This window comes from Herpailurus yagouaroundi, unplaced genomic scaffold (assembly GCF_014898765.1).
Source record: "Herpailurus yagouaroundi ecotype Mexico unplaced genomic scaffold, PumYag 166, whole genome shotgun sequence".
Taxonomy (NCBI): domain Eukaryota; kingdom Metazoa; phylum Chordata; class Mammalia; order Carnivora; family Felidae; genus Herpailurus; species Herpailurus yagouaroundi.
Genome location: NW_024412407.1, coordinates 18,869,839 through 18,892,138, shown reverse-complemented (window position 1 = coordinate 18,892,138; position 22,300 = coordinate 18,869,839). Strand labels below are relative to the sequence as shown.

Below are 22,300 nucleotides of genomic sequence, written 5' to 3'. Positions count from 1 at the left end.
ATATTCCACTATCAAAATCAAACACTGGTAAATTGTCTCTCAGTAAGAAAACCATTGACAGAGAATATTAAAATAAATAACCACCCAATAATGCATGATTTGGAGCTACTCGGGAAAAGCTACAAGCATTAAATAAATCTTAGCTCACGGGGATAAGATTACTTCCAAGTTTTTGCATTAGGAAATCCTCCTTACCTCAGTCAGGTGCTGAGTTTCTGTCCCCCACCCCGTCCCAGGGCTGCTGGCCACCTGCTCCTACATGTTCTCTGTTCGCTCTCTGTTCACACAAGGTGGTGGAAATTCCTTGGGTAAAGAATCTACATCATGGAGAAAGGAAACTGTACAAAATTTCTGCCAAAATAGTTCTTTCTCTTGATTTTTTTTTTCTGTTTTATTTCATTTCCCTCTTCTTCTGCCACTAGACTCTGTCTGGCATGATATATATTTTTAGCATTGAAATCCTGGCAAATACTGTGAAAAGTATTAAGCGATGCAAAAGTATATGGAAACAAAACAAAAACAAAACAGAAGCCAGGCCAACATTTCCAATATCCAGAAGCAGATGCAAAGGAGGACTGGATGTCTGCACCAATTAAGGAAACAAGAGACTTAGCTTACTAACTTCTTTGACTCAAAACTATAAAGCAGCCAAATCAGCACCCCTACATGACTCAGCTGTTTTTGCTACATTTACAGTAGACATATTTGGCATGTAATAGGTTCCCTCTATCTCTGTCACCAAAGGTACTGGAAATAAGCCTATGGGACTGGCCTTTAATGTAGTAAAGCCAAGATAATGCCCAACTAATAAAAACAGGATCAGTGCTTGTCAAGTCTCTGGACAATTAAATGCCAAGCTTGCTCCCCTGTCCTGCCCTATCAAAACAATCAATTTAATATGGGGCAGAAGTAGATTCTATTGAAAGGCTAAGGAAGACAAGTTGCATTAGTTTAAAAGGCCCACACAAGAGCTTAGGCAGCTGTGATGAGTGACATATAAGAGCTAGCTGGACAAAGAAAACCATGAGCCTCAGAATGACCCACTGCTTCTTTCTGGATATCTTTAATTGGCAAGAACAGTTCAAGGACCTTCTAATCTCCCCAGTGAGGGGATAGCAAATCCCAAGTGCCATCTCTGGAGGCAGCTAGTGGATACCATAGCTACAACTGCAGCATAAAAATACCCTTCTGCTAACCTACTCAGGCCTTGCCCTAGCAACTCTCCTAGGCAGCTGTGTCTAAAAATTGCCTTGCTGCTTCTTAGAAGTGGTTATAAGAGCACATCATAGCCAGAAGTATAATTTAAAATTTTGTTCTATCTATCTATCTATCTATCTATCTATCTATCATCTATCTATCTGTCTATCTATCATCTCCCTATGTATATATCAAGCTAAGCTCTCTGGTCACTAACAGATTTAAGGAATGTCCAGGCAACCTGGTGAGGCAATTCCCAAGCTGGTTGTTTCCTTGATGACATGTAGTAATAAAAAACCTACCTGGGATCTTTTCCTCTCTTCATCACAGAAGTAATTTCTTAAAAGCCTGATCCATTCCCTAGGAGAGAGAAACAAATATAAACTCTGTGAGCAGAGAAGGCCTTTCCTATATTCTGTGCTCAGACACTGTCTGCAGCTGCAGAATCATGAAGTTTATGGGGAGACTTCAAGCTGGCCACAATCAAAGGAGGAACTTTGCTTTAACAAATAGCCCAAACCATCATAGAATGGAATCACTAGTACTTATGGCAATTTAATGATTCTACTATCAACCATAGCCCTCCATATGGAGAATATGCAGATACTTTTTGTTCCTCGTAACACTATACTTCTGAAAGCAAATATCCTTTCTTACCAGGTATCTGGTTAGGTGAAAATTCCTTTGGAGTTCACCTAATCATGTACAATCATTGCATTAGTTATGAAACAAAGCTAAATTTCATTAAAAGGATTCTTCAACAATCAGGTGATGAAAAGTATCATACTTTATTTTGATTTTCTAAATCAAATCCTCTCTTAAAACATATACATATATTTTTTTATTTATCACAGACTCATGCAGAAACAATACACACTTTGTGTGTTTCCCCTTTAGATGTGTTTAAACTAGATTGGGGTTTGAGGTCCCCAGAAGAGTCAAGTAGGATTATTTTCCTTTGAAAAGATGAATAATTCAAGAGATGTCTATCTGAATAAATTTAAGTGCATCTTGATTTTGACTTTTACAGGTGTGTCATACAAAAATCCTGTCGGTAATTATTCCCTACCCCATCTGAAAAACAGAGTTGCACTGATATAACTCAACAAAAGCTTCACTGAACTGGAGCAGAATGGTGTTTTTCAAGCCCGTTTCGAAGTCCGGCATGAATAGCCACTGGATTTTTGTTCTCACAGTCTTGTTCAACATTTGCATTGTTTGTAGAGGACTCTCTTACTATTGCTTTTTCATCTTCTTCTGACTTGGATTTTAAAAATTTATCATAAGGTACTATGTTTGATATTTTAAGTAGTTCTGAGGTGGAAGAGCTTATTTTCTTTTAAAAGACTAACTACAGAAATATAGTTTAATGTGCTGAAGGAAAAAAAAAGAAATCAGTTGCCATGGAAATAATCTTTAATCCACTGAGAATTTTAATCCTTTTAATTAAAACATTAGAAAACTTAAATGCTATTTAAGTTTTAAAACACAACTATTTGATCATTTAAGGGGATCTTAGTATCTAACAGCATTTCCTTAAACACAACTAGTCAAATTGGTGAGGATATTGTTATTTCCTTCCATCCAGCCAGTGCATCCATGACAGTGACATTTGAATAAGACGTAGTCTTTGGGAGGGAGAATTTGCCTAAGGGAAAAAGCTAAACCATAACAAAAAGAGGTCCAAATGATCTATGTTAGTAAAGCTGATACTTGATACTTGTGTTACTGTCATTAGATCATGTAATCTTCACAATTCTTTAAGGTGAAATTACTGTTGTCTCTACTTTACAACTGAGAAAACCACAGCTGGAAGAAATTAAGTAAAGAATGTATTATAAAAAATATAAATAATTATTACTTCAATTATATTATTAAGAACTGCTCTTAAAGGAAATGAAAGGAGTCCAAGTGTCTCCTATCAATCTGTGAGTTTTCAAAAAAAGAATTCAGTTAATTTTCAGGGAAAACAGCTCACTAATGAAATGTTTAAATAGCTACTAGTTAAATCTGTTGGGATAGTTACTTCATTTTGTTTCATTGGCCAATCTAGTCAGCTTTTAAGGGCCACAATAGAAGTCAAACAAACTCAATTTTCAGGATCCTGGGCTACAGAGATTTCTTTTTTTAAATAAAAATTTGTTTCCTATTACACAAAATGAACATGACATTCCTGAAAGGTATGGCATTATGGAAAGCTGATTTAGAAAAGAGGATATTCAGAAAATGTATGAAACTTAGCTTCCTAAGTTTTATAGAAAAATATAAAATAAAATATAACAAAGTAAAATATAAATATAAAAATATAAAATAGTAGAGCATTCAGCTCTACTATCTTGACTTCAGCCAAAGGTCCAAAGGCTGAAGTCTGGAAAATGGGCCTGTAGTCCAGATAATAAACAAAGATTTTTTATTGATGAAATTCATAAGATTAAATGTTAATTTTACATTTGATTTCAGTCATTTCCTTTAGATTTTTTTAACATTCTTCAAAATTCAATGATTTGGGCCAGCTTTTTATTGTCTTAGTCATTTTCTTACTGTCACATGTTGAATGCATGCATCATTATTACTTGTCTGATTGCCATTCTCAAACATTCATTTAGTTGAAGTTAACTATGCTTAAGATATATATTTTCTATTTCATGTTTTAAAAAATCAAGAGAAAAATATGACTTGAAATTCATAAATGTAACTTTCACAGAACTAAAAAATACCCAAAGAAACTTTATCTCACTCAAGTTAGCTTGTGTCATTCGTTAAGTGCCTAGATCTTTCCTTATTCCTGGGAAGCATTTGGTCTGTAACCTTAACCTGTACTTAATTCCTGTTATAACATTTGAATTATCATATCAATAAACTGCCACTGACAAATATAGCTAACCCTACTGGACTGTTTCCTTCAATATTTGGAATTGCTGTGAACAATTCAGACAGTCGCTGTGGGCGCTAATTGTACTGCTTCTGATCCATAATGGACAGACCTGAAAAAACTCTAAGGTGATTTAGGAAAATGTGGACATTTTCAAATGAGTGTTCTACTACATAACAAAAGGAGTACGGATGACTTCTAGGAATGACCTCAGAGGACACTACCCTGTTTATTTTCCAAGTGAATTTACAGTAAGACCACCGCTGTCTATTTCCTCAGGAAATGAACCTTGGTAAATAACTGAATTGGCTGATAGCCAAGGAGTTAATCCTTTAAGTACCAGTAAGCAGGGATTTTATTGAATGAAACTCTTTCTAAATTGCACTATTATACTCTCTGCTGTTTGTTTACTTATTTATTTATTTATTTATTTATTTGTAATTGATGTAGAGTTGGCACATAATGTTACATTAGTTTCAGGTGTCCAACACGGTGTTTGGACAATTCTATAAATTATGGTGCACTCACAACTGTAGCTATTATCTGTCACCATACAAGGCTACTACAATACCATTGATTATATTCCCTAACTAGAAACCTGTACCTCTCACTCCTCTTCACCCATACTGCCCATCCGCCACCTCCCTTCTCTGCTCTTTTAATTTTTTTTTTTAACATTTATTTTTGAGAGACAGAGACAGAGCACGAGCAGAGGATGGGCAGAGAGAGAGAGGGAGACACAGAATCCGAAGCAGGCTCCAGGCTCTGAGCTGTCAGCACTGAGCCCGACGTGGGGCTGGAACTCACAAACTGTGAGATGGTGACCTGAGTTGAAGTCAGACACTTAACTGACTGTGCCACCCAGGTGCCCCTCTCTGCCCTTTTAAAACCCTTCTTGGTGGCTTGGAATGAGAATACTGAGCCTCAGTTTTTGTGACAGAATGATGGGAAACCACTCTGGAAAAATGGAAAGACAAGTGAATTTGGATTCAGCAGCCCTGACTTTTCTGATTATGATACTTTATAACCACACGATTTTAGACTTATGTCTTTGTTTTAGTTTCTCTCTCTGAAAATTAAGGCCAATAACATCTCCTTGAGCTGCTGTGTGAACAAATAAAAATGATTTGGGGGCACTTGGGTGGCTCAGTCAGTTGGGCCTCTGACTTCGGCTCAGGTCATGATCTCCCAGTCTGTGGGTTCAAACCTTGCATCGGGCTCTCTGCTGTCATCACTAAGCCTGCTTTGGATCTTCTGTCCCCCACCCCTCTTAAAAACAAATAAACATTAAAAAAACTTAAAAACATAAATAAAATGATTTGTGTAAAACCAGCCACTAGTACACATTTACAATATGTTGTTATATTTAAGTATTTAAATGTGGTTGTCTCCATTCCGAACTTCCCCCCGGGGGGAAGGACCCTTAGCTCTGTCACTTGGAGATGCATCAGAGCCCGTGCAACCACAGGACCTCTGTGCAGTGATGCTGGCTCCACAGCCAGGATGAGCCCAGACCACGCTGAAGACCCGGCTCTGCTTCTCTCCTATCCTTCTTTCATCTTCCCCCAAACCATTCTCGACACACCTGTCAACAGCCTTCGACTTGTTCCCATCAGTCAAGATATCATCCATTATTTCTCCACCACTAACCCAGTGACACTCGAGACAACCTTCTCTTACACTGAGCGCTTTTAGGTGTGAAAGATGAGTGATCATCTCTATTTCAAGATGGTGAGAGTGTGTCAAGAACTCACTCCAAAGTCTGTCAATCCTTCATCATCCAGAGCAGATAATCTTAGACACGTGAGCAGTTTTTCTTGAAGCTTCTCTGAAATGCCAACATCAAGTGGAATTCCAGGCATGCTCAATTTAAAAGTCTACACCTAAGGTGATAATAATGTTCAAAATTCTGTGAGGTGCCAGGGTGACAGATCCACATGTTCTTGGAATTGCTGTTGTTACAATACTTTGTAGCATGAATAGCACTCTGGTTGGTGGATCCACTCAGGGAAGAGACAGAAGTAGCAGGAAGTGTGTGCCTAGCAGTAACTGTCCTCTGAGGAGACCTGGGAGGCGATATATCCTGTATTCCCTTTCCAGGAATGCAGACAGGACACGGATATCATTTACAGGACACGGATCATATTAGGCTTCCTGTGAGAAACTCTAAATGGACAGGTTAGGGTATCCACTCATAATTCTCACTGAAAACTTGAGCTCTGGAAATTTCTTTCATAGAACAAAAAAAGATGACAGAATCAGCCAGAAAAAAAAGTCTTTTTTTTTTTAGTTTATTTATTTATTTTTCAGAGAGACACAGAGAGAGAGAGAGAGAGAGAGAGAGAGAGAGAGAGCGAGCAGGGGAGGGGCAATGAGAAAATCCCAAGCAGGCTCTGAGCTGTCAGCACAGAGCCCAATGTGGAGTTTGAACTCATGAACTGTGAGGTCATGACCTGAGCCGAAATTAAGAATCCTATGCTTAACTGACTGAGCCCCCAGGCGCCCCCAGAAAAAAAGTATTTGTGCATCCATACATCTCTATGAGAAACATGGACATTGTAACATCTTTGAGTATTCTGGAATTAAGACATGTTGGATCACCAAATGTTATCCTGCACGAGACCCAAGAATGTTCAAACATAGAAGAACATGCAGTTTCTCTTTATTTTTCTTATGTCTTGGAGAACTTGATTCACTTGCAGACAGACATTGGCAAAAGCATACCAAAGTGGACTAGTCCATCAGAAATTAGACTCTTGTTAGAAAATACGCTTTCTGGAAAATTGACAGAATTTTTTTTCTTTTGGTAGTCACAGTCACATCCATTTTCTTCAATGCCGTGTGAATCTGAAATGCCAAAACTCCCCTCCCTAAAGTTAATGTTAATATGCCTTAATTAATCATGTAAATCTTTGTCCTTTTAAGAAACAAATAGCCAGAAATCAGGAAATTTCTCGAGATCCATTCACAAAAGAACATGGTCTGGGTCAATAGTTCTCAAAGGAGGGTGCTTAAGAATCTCCTATGAAGTTTGTTGAAATGTCCAAGCTTCTCAGAGCTTGTCCAGTGGTGGGTCTGGGGTGGCACCTAGGAATCTGAATTCATAGAAAGCACTCCAGTCACAGTCTGGATTTTACTGTTCTGTGAGCTCTGATTGTGATTCAGTGTTTGCAACTGCATCAGACTTCAATGACTCAAGATGTGCAGAGCACAATGACAGATAGCTTTTCTGAAGCTGGGCATTATAAAGGTAAGGAGTGCTAAAAAATTAACTGACTCTGCAGCAGTTTAATGCCTTCATCTGTTTCTAGTGAAGATCCACATTTTTCTTAATGCATCAGCCTTCTGATTTTCTTCTTTTTTTTTTAGACAGAGAGAGCAAGCTCAAGAGAGGGGCAGAGGGAGGGAGTAAGTGAGAGAGAGTGAGAGAGACAGAGAGACAGAGAGAGAGAGACTATCTTAAGCAGGTTCCATGCTCCGTGCTGAGCCCAACTCAGGGCTTGATCCCATGACCCCGGGATCATGACCTGAACCAAAATCAAGAGTTGGATCCTCAACCAACTAAACCACCCAGGCGTCTCCCTTCTGATTTTCAGTACAGCAGTTGGAATCTATACAATTAGATAGTTTTAATAAGAGGTCTACTTCTCTCTGATTCCCCGAGTACTCCCACTGTATAAACCACTGCACTACCCAGAGCACCAACCTTTGCCCAGAGATTCCCAGCCCAAGGCAAGCTATCTCCACAAGAAGCATCTAGAAATATGTGTGTGTTTGGGTGTGGGGGGGGTACATTTCTGATTTTAGTGACTGAGGGTACCACTGTGGTGCTAACCATCCTGCAATGCTTAGGACAGGTGTCGGGCTCTGAGCAGAGGGGTGACTTTAACAATTCTACCAAATGGAGTTGTTCCATCCAAAATGCCAACATGTCTCCCATTAAGAAACTCTGCTTAATATTACCAAGTTGTCCTCTCTCCCAAGAGCTCTGTAGCCCTTATACACTCACACTTATTCAGTCTTTCTTTTGACAGACAATTATTAAGCACTTACAAAGTGGCAGGCCCTCTGCTAAGTGCAGAGGACAGAAAAGAAAAAAGAATGTAGTCCTTGTCCTCAAGAAGCTCTCATGGTGGAAGAAAACCAATTTATTTCAATACAGTGTGGTGAGGGCTGAGACAGAGAGGAACAAGGGATGACAGGAACAGCCAGGAGGACCAGGTACTCACTGAGGTCTTAGCAGAGAGAGTGATGTGGGACCAAGAATCGGGTCCAGGGATAGGGGTGGGGGTAAAAGGGAGAAGAGTAAAGGCTTTCCAAAGAGAGAAACAAACACCCAAATAAAAGTCAGGCCACTGAAAACATTTCACTCAGACTCACTGAAAAACATTTCACAGGGAGGGTGTGGGGAGAATAAAGGACCAGGAGTGGGCTTTGGAAAGAAGACAACGAGCTTAGTTTTAGATATTCTGGGGTTGGAGGTGCAGAGGGCAAATGGTGGAAATGCTCTTTAGGTAGTGGGGTAGATGGCTCTGATATTTGGGGGAAAATATGGGGTGAAAATACAGATTTGAGAGTTAGTCAGCATGTAGGCTGTAACCAAAACTGTTGAAACTAAAGAGACCTCTTAAGAAAAAGCAAGCTAGAGTGCAAGAGGTTGGCACAGCCACAGAGAAAGAGGTTAAGAGTAGTTGAAGGGACTGTGATATATCTTAAGCCAAGAGAAGAGACAGTATGGAGGAGGAGTCAGTGGTCCACAAGGTCAAATGCAGCTGAGAGGTCAATGAGGATAATGTCTAGGAAGAGCCCACTGGGTCCAGCCACCAGGAACCTGGTGAGAGCGACCCTGGCAACTCTCTCAAGGAGTAGCTGCCATTGAAACGTGGACGTGACCTAGGAAAGGAGAGAAAGGAGGGGAGGAATAGCTGGAGGGGAGAAAAGAGGTTCAAGGAGGTCTGTTTATTTGCTTATTTAAAGATGAGAGAGGGGCGCCTGGGTGGCGCAGTCGGTTAAGCGTCCAACTTCAGCCAGGTCACGATCTCGCGGTCCGTGAGTTCGAGCCCCGCGTCGGGCTCTGGGCCGATGGCTCGGAGCCTGGAGCCTGTTTCCGATTCTGTGTCTCCCTCTCTCTCTGCCCCTCCCCCGTTCATGCTCTGTCTCTCTCTGTCCCAAAAATAAATAAACGTTGAAAAAAAAAAATTTAAAAAAAAGAAAAAAAAAAAATAAAGATGAGAGAAATCTGAAACATTTATATACTAATAGGAATGAGCCATTAGGTTTTCAAGGAAAAGTATAACTACAAAGTGAACTTGAGAACCTAGAAGCTTGGAGTCCTGGCCACAGGAGGGAGGAGGGCAGCACAGTAGTAAAGGCAGGTGCCTTTATGGATTTGCTGTAAGGTAGTTGAGGCTCTCCCCCTACAATGACTGACTGATTTCCTTATACCTCAGTCACTACTTTTAATTTCAGACAATGAACCTTAAAAAAAACCCAACAGCATGAGTAGTGCACGTATTCAAAGTACATACCTGCAGCATTCATTCATCCAACAAGTATTTATTGTAGGCCTGACATGAGCCTGATGTGCTGAGCACATTTACAAAATATCTGCTCTTCAGGTAGTGGGAGACAGACAATTAACAAAACAGTATGTGATCTATCTGGTGGTGAGGAGAACTAAGAGAGAAAACAAAGGTCAGAGGTGAGGAAGTGTTGGAGGTGGGGGGCTGGTAATTTTATGCAGCGAGGTCAGGGAAAGCCTTGTGGTGGGGACACAGGATCTGAAGGAAGCAGAACGTGAGCCATGCAAGGCTGAGGGAAAAGCACTCTGGACCATGGGAACTGCAAATGTAAAAGCCTGGATGCAGGACTGAGCCTGTGGAGCTCCAGTGACAGCAAGGAGCCTCAGGTGGCAGGGGGCAAGAAGCCAGCAGCAGGCGGTGGGGACAGAACAGGGAAGGCCAGGCCACGTGGAGTGTATGCACCCACGTGGGGGCTTTGACCTTTCCTATGGATGAGATGGGGTCCAGTGCCAGGCTCTGAGCTGAGTAGGGACTTGAATCCACGACGCATGAATCCCTGAGGCTGCCCAGGTGAGAACTGAGGGGATGGAAACAAAGGTGGGAGCCTGAAGACCTGTGGAAGGAAAGGCAGTGACCTAGGCTGGGCTCCAGGGGACAGGCTGGAGAAGCAAAGGAGGGCAGAGACATGGGTCTGACTGCATTTGCAGTGCCATACTGTTCTAAGTGCTTAACATGAATTAACTGCTCTATTCTGACAAGAACTCTGTGAGATAGGTACCACTACTCAATCTGAGAGATACCCTCCCCAAGCAGCCATACTTACTCATGTGATGGACTATCAATCTACTTTTGAAGTGCAAGAAAGATATGAGGTCAAAAACCAAACCAAAAAAACAAAAAACAAAAAACAAAAAAAAACTGAAAAAACAAAAAAACTGAAAGGGCGGGCCTACGCCAGCCGACTCCATCTTGTTCTGTGTCCTTCACCTTGACCACACCTCCTCCCCTTGAGTAACCCCCCCTCACCTGCCTAACAGGACTCGGACACTTCCCCAGGACCCTTCCCCAGCCAATCGGCTGAGGCCATAGCCATTACCTCACCAACTGCCCCCAGGCCCCAATAAAACCTTTGTCCTTTTGAAACTCGCTCTCTTTCCCTGGTATCTCACCGCTGCGTCTCGGTGCAGGTAGGGGATTGAGCTGGAGCTAGCTCGAATAAAGGCTCTTTGCTTTTGCATCGGACTCGGCTCCCTAGTGGTCTTTGGGGATCACGAATTCTGGGCATAACAAAAACACAAAAAAACCCACTATTTTTGAATAAAAAGTACTGTGCTTTGATTTTGAAATTTGGTTTACAGGCATGACCAGTATGAACTAAAACTGTAGTACACTTTTTAAAATGAAGTAATATTTATTTTATTTAATGAACACATTCATTTGTTACTTTTTGCCAGACTTAACACAGAACAGGGAGTGAGAATATTATTTTATTAATGAGAGGAGACAAATAATTTCAAGTTTCTAATTGTGATACCAGAAGGATATTTTGGGAGTTCTACAGGCAAGTCCCAAAATAGTAACACCACTTTAGCAGAGGAACCTCTCTCCACTTGTTAAGCCTGGGTTACAAATGGCCTTGGTATTTTAATTCTTCCAGAAATACATGGCAGCTGGTATCCAAGGCCACCTATAGCCATGAGAAAGCTATTTTAAATGTCCTTTTATTCTTTAACATTTATTTATTAATTTTGAGAGAGAGAGAAAGAGCATGTGAGCCGGGGAGAGGCAGAGACAGGAGAGAGAGAATCCCAAGCAGGCTCTGTGCTGAGCACAGAGCCTGATGTGGGGCTGGATCTCAAGACCATGAATGAGATCATGACCTGAGCAGAAATCAAGAGTCCAACCATTAACAGACTGAGCCACTCAGCTGCCCCTAAATGCTCTTTTAAATAAGCAATGTAAAGAAGTGTGGGATTTTTATAATATTCAGTGAATTCTAATTTTTGCTATTTTTAATTTATTGACTATACTTTTCATTTGGAATTATAATAAGACCTTTATTAATGATATCATAAGATACTATTGAACAGTAGGTTAATTTACAACTGAGATTCGATTTTTTTTTTTTTTTTGGATTTCATTACAATACAAACAATATGGTGTTTCTCCAATATCCATTCATTGGTTATTTGTTTACTCAATCTATATTATCAGAGTCTAATGGAATTTCCATATAGGAGAGATAACTAAGTAGCATATTAGTGGACCCAGTCTCATGACAAGTCTCTCCTTATGTGTTAAATTAATTTTAATCAAAACTATTTCAATCCTTTTCTTTCCCATGTGTTACCAAATTAAAAATTGAATGAGCATTCCTTTTGTACAGGAACATTAAAAACACATTCCTTCCCCTTAATTTACCAATAGGACATCAAGGACTTCAAATTCTTTGAACATATATGTGTATTTCAGTATGTATTTTCTACTTAAAAGTTCAGTAACAGATACACTGGGAACTGATCAGACATTTCCAAAAGTCCTATGACTGCGCAAATACATTTCAGTTTCCTTCACGACATGGCAACAAATCTTGTTTGTCCAAAATAGCAGGGAGAAAATAAATCCTATTTGATTTATACATTTTTATACTGAAACTAATACTTTTGCAGAAGGAAATGGCCGTCAAGTTTGAGTGAGGATCACAGCCCTTTTATCAGGTTGGAATCCTGCACACAGCTGATAACCAAACAACTGGGCATATCAGCAAATTTAGACCACTGAATTCAGCAAGTCCTTATGGGGTGGAGTTTCAGAATGAGCATCCAGGTGAACTAATATTCAATGGGAAATGGGTAATTTTCTGGTGATAGCACTGAGACCTTCCAAATCATTAGGCATAGAGAATTTTATTTTACATTCTAAGATGCAGGATTTTTTGATGACCAGCTCACATTAGTCAACCAGTAATTGAATCATTCCAATACTATTTGAACAATAGTAAAATTCATAGTTGGTACTGATCCACCTATTATAAATTACCTATTTCCCTTATAATAAAAACTCTTTTAAATAATGTCCACTTCATCAGGTCATCAGTTAATAGATACTCCCCATTTCCTCTGTAAAACGTATTGGTGCATGCCCACAGCCCAATAAACATTCTCTGGTATGCTCGTGCATTTGTGTTTCCATTGTTTTGAATTGACAACTGCTAAAAGTCAACTGAGTTTATTCCCAAATTTATCTGGGTTGTACTTTTTATCAAAATTGTATAACGTATCTGGAAGTTGATAAAAATATAAGTGTAAAGGGACTCATCGCTCTTTTAATGAAAACCATTTAAGTGATGTAGAAAGATAATGTCACAATCACCAAGTGGTCCAAGTAATTGCTGTGAATGAGGTGTGAGTGAGACAACTGTAAGAGCTTGGAAGAAAATATATAAGTGTCAGATTCTCTAAACAGATTGATATGCAACCGTATTTGTATTCATTCCACTTCAAAGCTATTGATATTGATAATCACTGGCTATCATTACTGGTGGGTTAATACAAGAAAGATGAAGTGGTATTCTAAACAGTGGATGCTTACTCAAAGAAGAGCCTTGGGTCTGAGGCACCTGGGGCCTCAGGCAGTTAAGTGTCCAACTTTGGCTCAGATCATGATTTCACCATTCCTAAGTTCGAGCCCCGCAGCAGGCTCTGTGCTGACAGCTCGCAGCCTGGAGCCTGCATCAGATTCTGTGTCTCCCTCTCTGTCTCTACCCCTCCTCCATGCACACTCTCTCTCTCTCAAAAATAAATAAACATTAAAAAATATTTAAAAAAAAAAAGCCTTGGGACTGATATTAAAATACTGATGAATGCATACATATTTGCTCATTTTAGGTTAAAACAAAGTGTGTGAGATTATATATAATTTGTTTTATGATTCCTTATACTTAACTGACTTTTCAAATTGACCAAGTACCCATTCACTTGGAGGATTCCTCCTGCACCTATTCACTCGGGTTTACTGAATTTCTTCTTATTGGACAACTACTTTCAAGTTCCTGTGTAGAAATAGTGAGCTGATTTCAGATGGTCACTGAAGGGGGAAAATATATATATAACTTGTTATTTGCCTCCACTGTAATGAAATGATAAAAAAAACATTCCTCAGAATAACTAGGGCTTATTGCTACAAAAGAGCTCCCAATGAGTCACTCCTCCTTGATTTCATACCCTTGGATACAACTCTCCAATATTATTAATTTCTTGGACTGACAAGACATGACAAAAGCAATGTTGTACAAGAACTGGGCCTTGACCTTAAGAAGCCTCATTCGTTTTTGTTCTCTTGCTGCCATATGATGCCATGCAAGGAAGCCCAAGCCAGCCTCCTCGTGAACTGCACCTCATGTAAAGAGACAGACTTTGGAAGATAAAAGACCACTTTGAAGAAGGAAAGGCTAAACCACCACCCACTTGTTCCAGCCATCATAGATGATGATGGTGCAAACATATGACTAAGTCTGTCTTGGATGCTCCAGACCCAGTCACAACAGCAGCTGACTGCAAACACGTGAGTCTGGCCAGCTGATACCACATGGAACAGAGACCAGCTGCCCAGCTGCCCAGCCTGTTTGCAGAATTTTGCACAAATACATGACTGTTGTTATTTTAGTCCACTAAACTTGGGAGGTAGTCTGTTACACAGTAAAAGGTGACTGTCACAAAACTTTGGAAGCCTATGACAGATGTCCCAGTGGTTCTCTGGTGTCTGGAAATAAATACTCAGAAGCTCTAAGGCACTAGCAACAGTAAAATAAGAAAGCTGCCTCATACAAGAAAAAAAAAAAAAAAAAAAAGGAAAGCTAGCACTCATGTTTGCTGAAGCTTTAAGAAAAGGGTTCTGACATTTTTCTTTGATTCAGGGTTTAAATTAAATCCACAACCTTAGAAGCAGCATTTTCCAAAGGCGATTTTGCTCGTAGTGCAGAAATAAAATATGTGATGCTAAAAAGAGAAAGGGCAATGGGAATTCTACAATGCTTGAAAAATAAAATGAAAAGTTGAAGCAGAACAGTCAGACAGTCTATGAATACCAATTTAATAGTGTGCTAATAATTTGAAAAATATAAGCCAGACCAAACAGATTGATCATTACAGATAAACATAACCCTGATGACTAATGTAACTATGATCTTTGGAATCGGTGCGTTCGCTGCAGCAGTAACAGACCATTGTTAGAACTGATTTCCAGTTCTATCCCCTTATCCCTGCGTTTCCCAATTATTCTCCTCCCTGCTGTGTGCGAAGGCGGAGAACATCAGACACGCAGCACTTAGAGCTGGGAAGGGGCAAATGGGAGAGGAGGAATCTCTCCCTCAGGAACTGCTGCTATATCAAAGTAAAAACAATCTTCCAATCACTTGTGTAAATAACCATTAAAATGATGAATCATCCTTGCATTTTCTCCTTTCTCTCCAGTGCATATTAAAAAATGATAATTTATTTCGGAAATGACCAACGTCATTTGAATATTTACATCAGGGGCTACCCACACGTGATAATATTTTTAAAGCAGGAAGTGCTTTCAGCCTGGTACAAGAAGATAAAAAATTACGATGCGGGATATTTGTGGCTTTATTTTTTTTTTTCATTTCTCAAGAGACAGGTTTCTTCCAGAAGCACAGTTGATAAAACATGATTTATTTGTATAATTTCACCAGAGAAAAGCTGAAAGTACCTAACCAGCTTCAATAATCCTGTAAAATTAACTGCTAGTGATTTTTGTTCATTGTATACCTTAGTCTGAGCTTTGCTTTAACGAATGCCTTATTCTTCTGTTTGAACCAGATAAAAAAATAAACTCTCAGAATGAAAATAAATTACTAAAACATTTTTTCATTTTATAGTTGTCCGATAAACTTAGCGCCCTTTATCTTCACTTTGGAATACCACTAAAACTACTAAGTTAAATAATTAATTGTTAAAGTCGCCATCACCTAATTTGTCTCCTCTCAGTTTAAAATGACATCCTCTAATAGCTAAAGTAATAAGACATTTATCCTTGAGCATTTGGCATATAAGAAAATCTTAAAAAGAAAAAATAAATTGAGAATAATCACATGACCCAGAGATAATTACTGCAAATTTTGGTAAATTGTTTCCCAATGAAGAAACGTGAATGCTTAATGCATCTCAAACAGATCTTCTATTCTTCAATAAAACATGACACTTTGGTCTGATTTTCTCTTTAAAGTTTACATTTCTTGTGATCTTTGGTAAAGATTTTGATGGATACTGTTTTAAATTATTTGTTAGCTGGATATTAAACAAGTGATGAACAATACTATGGTGCAGAATAAGGTGGAAAAGGATAATTCTTTACACACTCATGTAACCATGACACAATCAAGACAGAGAACACTTTCATCACTCCTATAAATTCCTTTGTGCCCTTTTGTGGCCAATCACCTCTGGTCATCCATGGCACCAGGCAACAATTGATCTGCTTTCTGTTACTAAGAGTTTCACATAAATGGAATCATATAGTATATAATCTTTTGTGTCTGGCTTTTTTCACTTGACGTAATTGTTTTAAGATTCATCCATATTGTTGCATGTAACAATACAATGTTATTTTTATTACTAAGTAGTAGTCCATTATATGGTTATACAATAATTTGTTTATTCACCAGTTGATTGGACATTTAGGTTGTTTCCAGTTGGGAGCCATTATGTTTAAAGCTGCTCTGAACATTTGTATAACAATATTTGTGTGGGCATGTGTTTTCATTTCTTCTGTAAATAAATACTTAAATGTGGGATTTCCGGGTCCCAACATTCAATATACACATGTTTGATTTGATAAAAAAAACTGCCAAAGCATTTTACAGACTGGTGCACACCATTTACCTTCTCATCAGACATATATTTGTTAGTATTATTTCCTCAAGTTTTAGCCATTCTGATGGGTGTATAGTGCTATATCATTAGGGATTTGATTTGCATTTCCCTAATGACTAATGATATTGAGAATCATTTGTGTGCTTATTGGCCATTGATATATTTCCTTTGGTCATTTTTTTATATATGATGTGAGGTAAAGGTTAAGATGCATTGTTTTCGTATGGATATCCAACTGTACCAATACCATCAATCAAAAAGATGAACTCTTTCACTATGCAATTACTTTGGAAATTCATCAAAGATCAATTGACCCTATACATTTGGATCTATCTCTGTACTCTGGGTTCTGTTTCACTAATAAATATGTCAATGATTAAATCAATACCACACTATCTTGTTTAATGTGCATTTATAAGAATTCTTTAAATTAGGCAGTATAATTCTTGTTTTTCCAAGTGGTTTTTGTCTATTCTGGATTATTTGCATTTCTGTATAGATTTTACATTCACCTTATAAATTTCTTCAGAAAAACCTGCTGAATTTCTTACTTGACACATATCCAAAGGCAAGGGAACTGAAAGCAAAAATGAACTATTGGGACCTCACAAAGGTAAAAAGCTTCTGCACTGCAAAGGAAACAATCAACAAAGCTAAAAGGCAACCAACGGAATGGGAAAAGATATTCACAAATGACATATGACACAAAGGGCTAGTATCCAAAATCTATGAAGACTCACCAAACTCCACACCTGAAAAACAAATAATCCAGTGAAGACATGGGCAGAAGACATGAATAGACACTTCTCTAAAGAACACATCCAGATGGCCAATAGGCACATGAAAAGATGCTCAACGTCACTCCTCATCAGGGAAATACAAATCAAAACCACACGGAGATACCACCTCATGCCAGCCAGAGTGGCTAAAATGAACAAATCAGGACTCTAGAGATGCTGGTGAAGATGTGGAGAAATGGGAATCCTCTTGCACTGTTGGTGGGAATGCAAACTAGTGCAGCCACTCTGGAAAACAGTGTGGAGGTTCCTCAAAAAATTAAAAATAGATCTACCCTATGACCCAGCGATAGCACTGCTAGGAATTTACCCAAGGGATATAGGAGTGCTGATGCATAAGGGCACTTGTACCCCAATGTTTATAGCAGCACTTTCAACAACAGCCAAGTTATGGAAAGAGCCTAAATGTCCATCAACTGATGAATGGATAAAGAAATTGTGGTTTATAATCACAATGGAGTACTACGTGGCAATGAGAAATAATGAAATATGGCCCTTTGTAGCAACGTGGATGGAACTGGAGAGTGTGATGCTAAGTGAAATAAGCCATACAGAGAAAGACAGATACCATATGTTTTCAGTGTTATGAGGATCCTGAGAAACTTAACAGAAACCCATGGGGGAGGGGAAGGAAAAAAAAAAGGAGGTTAGAGTGGGAGAGAGCCAAAGCATAAGAGACCCTTAAAAACTGAGAACAAACTGAGGGTTGATGGGGGGTGGGAGGGAGGGGAGGGTGGGTGATGGGTATTGAGGAGGGCACCTTTTGGGATGAGCACTGGGAATTGTATGGAAACCAATTTGACAATAAATTTCATATATTGAAAAAAATAATAAATAAAAACCTAAAAAAAAAAAAGAAGTTGTGGTTTATATACACAATGGAATACTACTTGGCAATGAGAAAGAATGAAATATGGGCTTTGTAGCAATGTGGATGGAACTGGAGAGTGTTATGCTAAGTGAAATAAGTCATACAGAGAAAGACAGATACCATATGTTTTCACTCATATGTGGATCCTGAGAAACTTAACAGAAGACCATGGGGGAGGGGAAGGGGAAAAAAAAAGAAGTTACAGAGAGGGAAGGAGGCAAACCATAAGAGACTCTTAAACACTGAGAATAAACTGAGGATTGATGGGGGTGGGGAGGGAGGGGAAAGTGGGGAGGGCACTTGTTGGGATGAGCACTGGATGTTGTATGGAAACCAATTTGACAATAAATTTCACATTAAAAAAAAGAAAAACTGAAATAAAAAGAAAAACCTGCTGAGAATTTGATTGAAACTGCATTAAATTTATAAATCAATTTGGGAGTTGTTAACATCTAAATAAATTGAGTCTTCTTTAACGAACATGGTATACTGTTCTATTTCTTTAGATTTAATTTAATTTTTCTCTGCAATGTTTTGTAGTATTCAGTGTTCGAGTCTTGCATATATTGTGTTAAAGTTGCCCTAACTTTTTTAGTACTATCGTAATGGTTATTCTTTAATTGTTATTTCCAATTACTTCTTACAAATATAGAAATGCTGATTTTTGTGCATTGATCTTGTGTTCCATTGGTTTGCTAAATTCACTTATTGGTTCTAGTAGCTTTGTTCAAAGATTTCTTAAGATTTTATATAAACAAAATCATCTTTTCTGCCTTTCTTAGACATATGCATGTCATTTCTTTCCTTGCCTAATTGCACTGGCTAGGAAATCCAGTAGAATGTTTAGAATATTGAGACTGAAAGTCCAAGAACTATACCTCCTCCAAGGTCATGCTCATTGTCAAGAGAAAAAAACAAGAACAAAAACCTCCATATACTGGAGGAGACAAGTAAAATAAATAGTGTGCTGAAAAGTGTAAACATGTGTCACACACTTACTTGAGGACAGCAGAAGACTGTTTCACTTTCCAACCTTGGGCTTTCAGAAAATTACCGCAGAAGTAGTGTACCTAGGCATTATGATACACAGTTGACTTCTGAGCGTAAAACAACAACAAAAATACTAAAAAATAAAAACAACAGGGGCGCCTGGGTGGCTCAGTCGGTTGGGCGGCCGACTTCGGCTCAGGTCATGATCTCGCGGTCCGTGAGTTCGAGCCTCGCGTCGGGCTCTGTGCTGACAGCTCAGAGCCTGGAGCCTGTTTCTGATTCTGTGTCTCCCTCTCTCTGACCCTCCCCCATTCATGCTCTGTCTCTCTCTGTCTCAAAAATAAATAAACGTTAAAAACAACAACAACAACAAAAACCACGAAAACAAAGAGTGATAATTAGGAATCTGTCATTTTACCTTATGTTTTTACTCATGGATTTATGAACTTCTATTTGAAATGATATATTATATCTAAGCCAAGGATTCCAAAATAAGTGAACTATATAAGTTATTAAACATGCCTGTACACAAAACTACACAAAAGGCAAGAGTGCACATCTAAATAAACATGCCACTTGCACATGAACAAAATGCCTTTAGCATGTAAATATAAGGGTTTGTGTCCACCAGAGTCACATGCAGAGCCTGGGCAGAGCTTTGTCATCTTACCTAAGGGACTCCGGGGAGCCTAGCAGGGCCCAGTTATAGATCTCAGTGCACATCATACAACCAGGGAAATGCATAACTTGAAACTACCAGGCCAGTCTGGCTTTCCTAAGCCAGGGTGCAGTGAGCAGCAGATGTGAGGACATCGGGGCTATACTATAGCAAGGCTAGACCCCACAGAGAGTAATTAACTATTCATCCTATCTGGGGGAGACTGGCATTAGATAAACCCTTTCTTCTTTTCATGTCTATCCACCTAAAAAGGGCAGGCTTTTTAATCATGGAGATTTGAGAAAATAGCCTTAGTTGACTGATGTGAGTACAAAAGAACAAAAGATTAAATGATTTTTATAACAAGAAATAGACTAAAAGTACATCCTCCTCTGTAAATTAAAAAATTAGCTACAACGTGCAATGTATCTTTGTTCTTTGCTTTTCTTTACCTTTATTATTTCCTCCATTCTAGTTTCTTGTAATATTAGAAATTACAAGATAATTAGATAATTATTCTTGTAATATTAGAATTCAGTTTGTATCTCTGAAGGTTCAAGGACTCTTTTCCATCTCCACGTTTTTACTTTTGTTTGCATAAATCTTAGGGGCTCCATGTTTGGAGAAGAAACACATTCTAGACCTAAAGACTGTGCAGGGGGATTTGTACAGCTCCTCAAGCACATAACCATGGCGTGTGGGAAAGTTGGCTTGGTTGATGTAATTCTCACATGCCTACCCTGGACAACATGGGAAGAGTACAGTTCTTTCTTTCTCTTTCTCTTTCTTTCTTTCTTTCTTTCTTTCTTTCTTTCTTTCTTCCTTCCTTCCTTCCTTCCTTCCTTCCTCTTTTAGAGACAGAGAGTGCAAGCAGGCGAGGGGCAGAAGGAGGGAGGGAGGGAGAGAGAGAGAATCCCAAGCAGGCGCTGTGCACAGAGCCCAACGTGGGGCTAGAACTCACGAACCGGTGAGATCATGACCTCAGCCAGTTGGATACTTAACTGATTGAGCCACCCAGCCACCCGGGGAAGAGTACAGTGTTAAGTAATGAGGGACGGAGAAGAGAGAATAAAAGTATGTGTGAGCCCTTGTAGAACCATCAAAAGGGGGAAATTCCTGAACTGAAATGGTTTGGCCCAATTAACATCCAGCATTCCTGCGATCTGAATAATGGGTACAGACATTACATACAAAGTGGGGCCTGCTGGGTGCCAAGAACTGTGCTGGCTGCTCAGGCAGTCAGGGTCTCTGTCCCCAGGAAGCTTACAGGCTGGCAGGAAACATGGGCAACTACAAGATGACTTGTAAGAGTGGTGACCAGGGTCTCATGTGAGCAGAAGGGAGGGCAACTGGCCTGGCTGTGGAGTCCAGGAAAGTCAGGAAGCAGCAACAGCTAAGGAGCTACTTTATGGAGATGAGTGTCTAGAGGAGGAGGAGCACCCGGGGAGGGAGGAGAGTCCTCTGAGCAGAGAATCCAGAGAGAGGAGAGTGAGAGGCTTTTGAGGAACTGGAAGAAATTCAGGCTGGGTGGATGGTCGAGGGGAATCTAGAGCAGAGCAATCCTGAAGGGACCTTGGGGGTCATATTAGAGACTATGGGCTTTAAAGGCAGAAGAGAGTCACTGGAAGGTGACTGAGGTCACTGAGACCTCTTGTACAGCACTTTATTAAGACAGCTGTAACCACGGTGTGGAAATGTGGTGGAAGGGGGCAAGGCGGGAAATCATATCAAGGTTTGTTTCAGTGACCTAGGGAATAGGATGTGCAGAACCACAAGGGTGCTGCTAGAAAGAATTACCACAATCTTCATAACTTAAAACAACACATTTGTTATCTTACAGCTCTGGAGATCTGAAGTTCAAAATGGGTCTCACTGGGCTATCATCAAGGAGTCAGTATGGGTGTGTGACTTTCTGGAGGCTCAAGGGAAGAATCCATTTCCTCATCTTTTTTTTTTTAAGTTTATTTATTTTTTTTGAGAGAGAGAGAGAGAGAGAGGAACCATGAGTTGGGGGAGGGGCAGGGAGAGAGAGAAAGAGAGAGTGCAGAACCCAAGGTGGGGCTTGAACCACGAGATCATGACCTGAGCCAAAGCGAAACGCTTAACTGACTGAGACACCCAGATGCCCCTCCATTTGCTCATCTTTGCCAGCCTCTAGCAGGTGACATATTCCCCACAAAATGGTCCCCTTTCTCCATCTTCAAAGCCAGCAATGGCTGGTAAATTCTCCCGGACAATGTCAACTTTCTGGTTCTGAATCTTCCATTCCCTCTTGCCCCTTTAGGGGCTCTGCCATTACATTGGGCCTCCCTGAAAACCCAGGCCAATCTCTTTAAGATCAGCAGATTAGCATCCTTTATTCTGTTTTTTAGACCAATTGCCTTGTAACAGAACATATTCAGATTGGGGATTATGGTGTTGGCATCTTTGGGAGTCGTTCTCCTTGTACAGCGGCTATTGCAACAAGTGGAGGGGTTCAGGAGAAATTGGGGAAACGGAA

General features: G+C 39.6%; 1 long non-coding RNA gene across 1 annotated transcript in view; it reads right to left on the bottom strand.

The window, feature by feature from the left end:
* Window positions 1-201: 201 nt before the first annotated feature.
* LOC121039079 (uncharacterized) overlaps window positions 202-22,300 on the bottom strand; it is a 73,127-nt gene continuing 51,028 nt past the window's right edge. Inside the window, exons 2-3 of the long non-coding RNA XR_005794609.1 lie at window positions 1,500-1,557; window positions 202-317 (exon numbers count right to left, since the gene is read on the bottom strand). This is a non-coding gene — a long non-coding RNA (uncharacterized LOC121039079). The remainder of the gene's footprint in view (window positions 318-1,499; window positions 1,558-22,300) is intronic.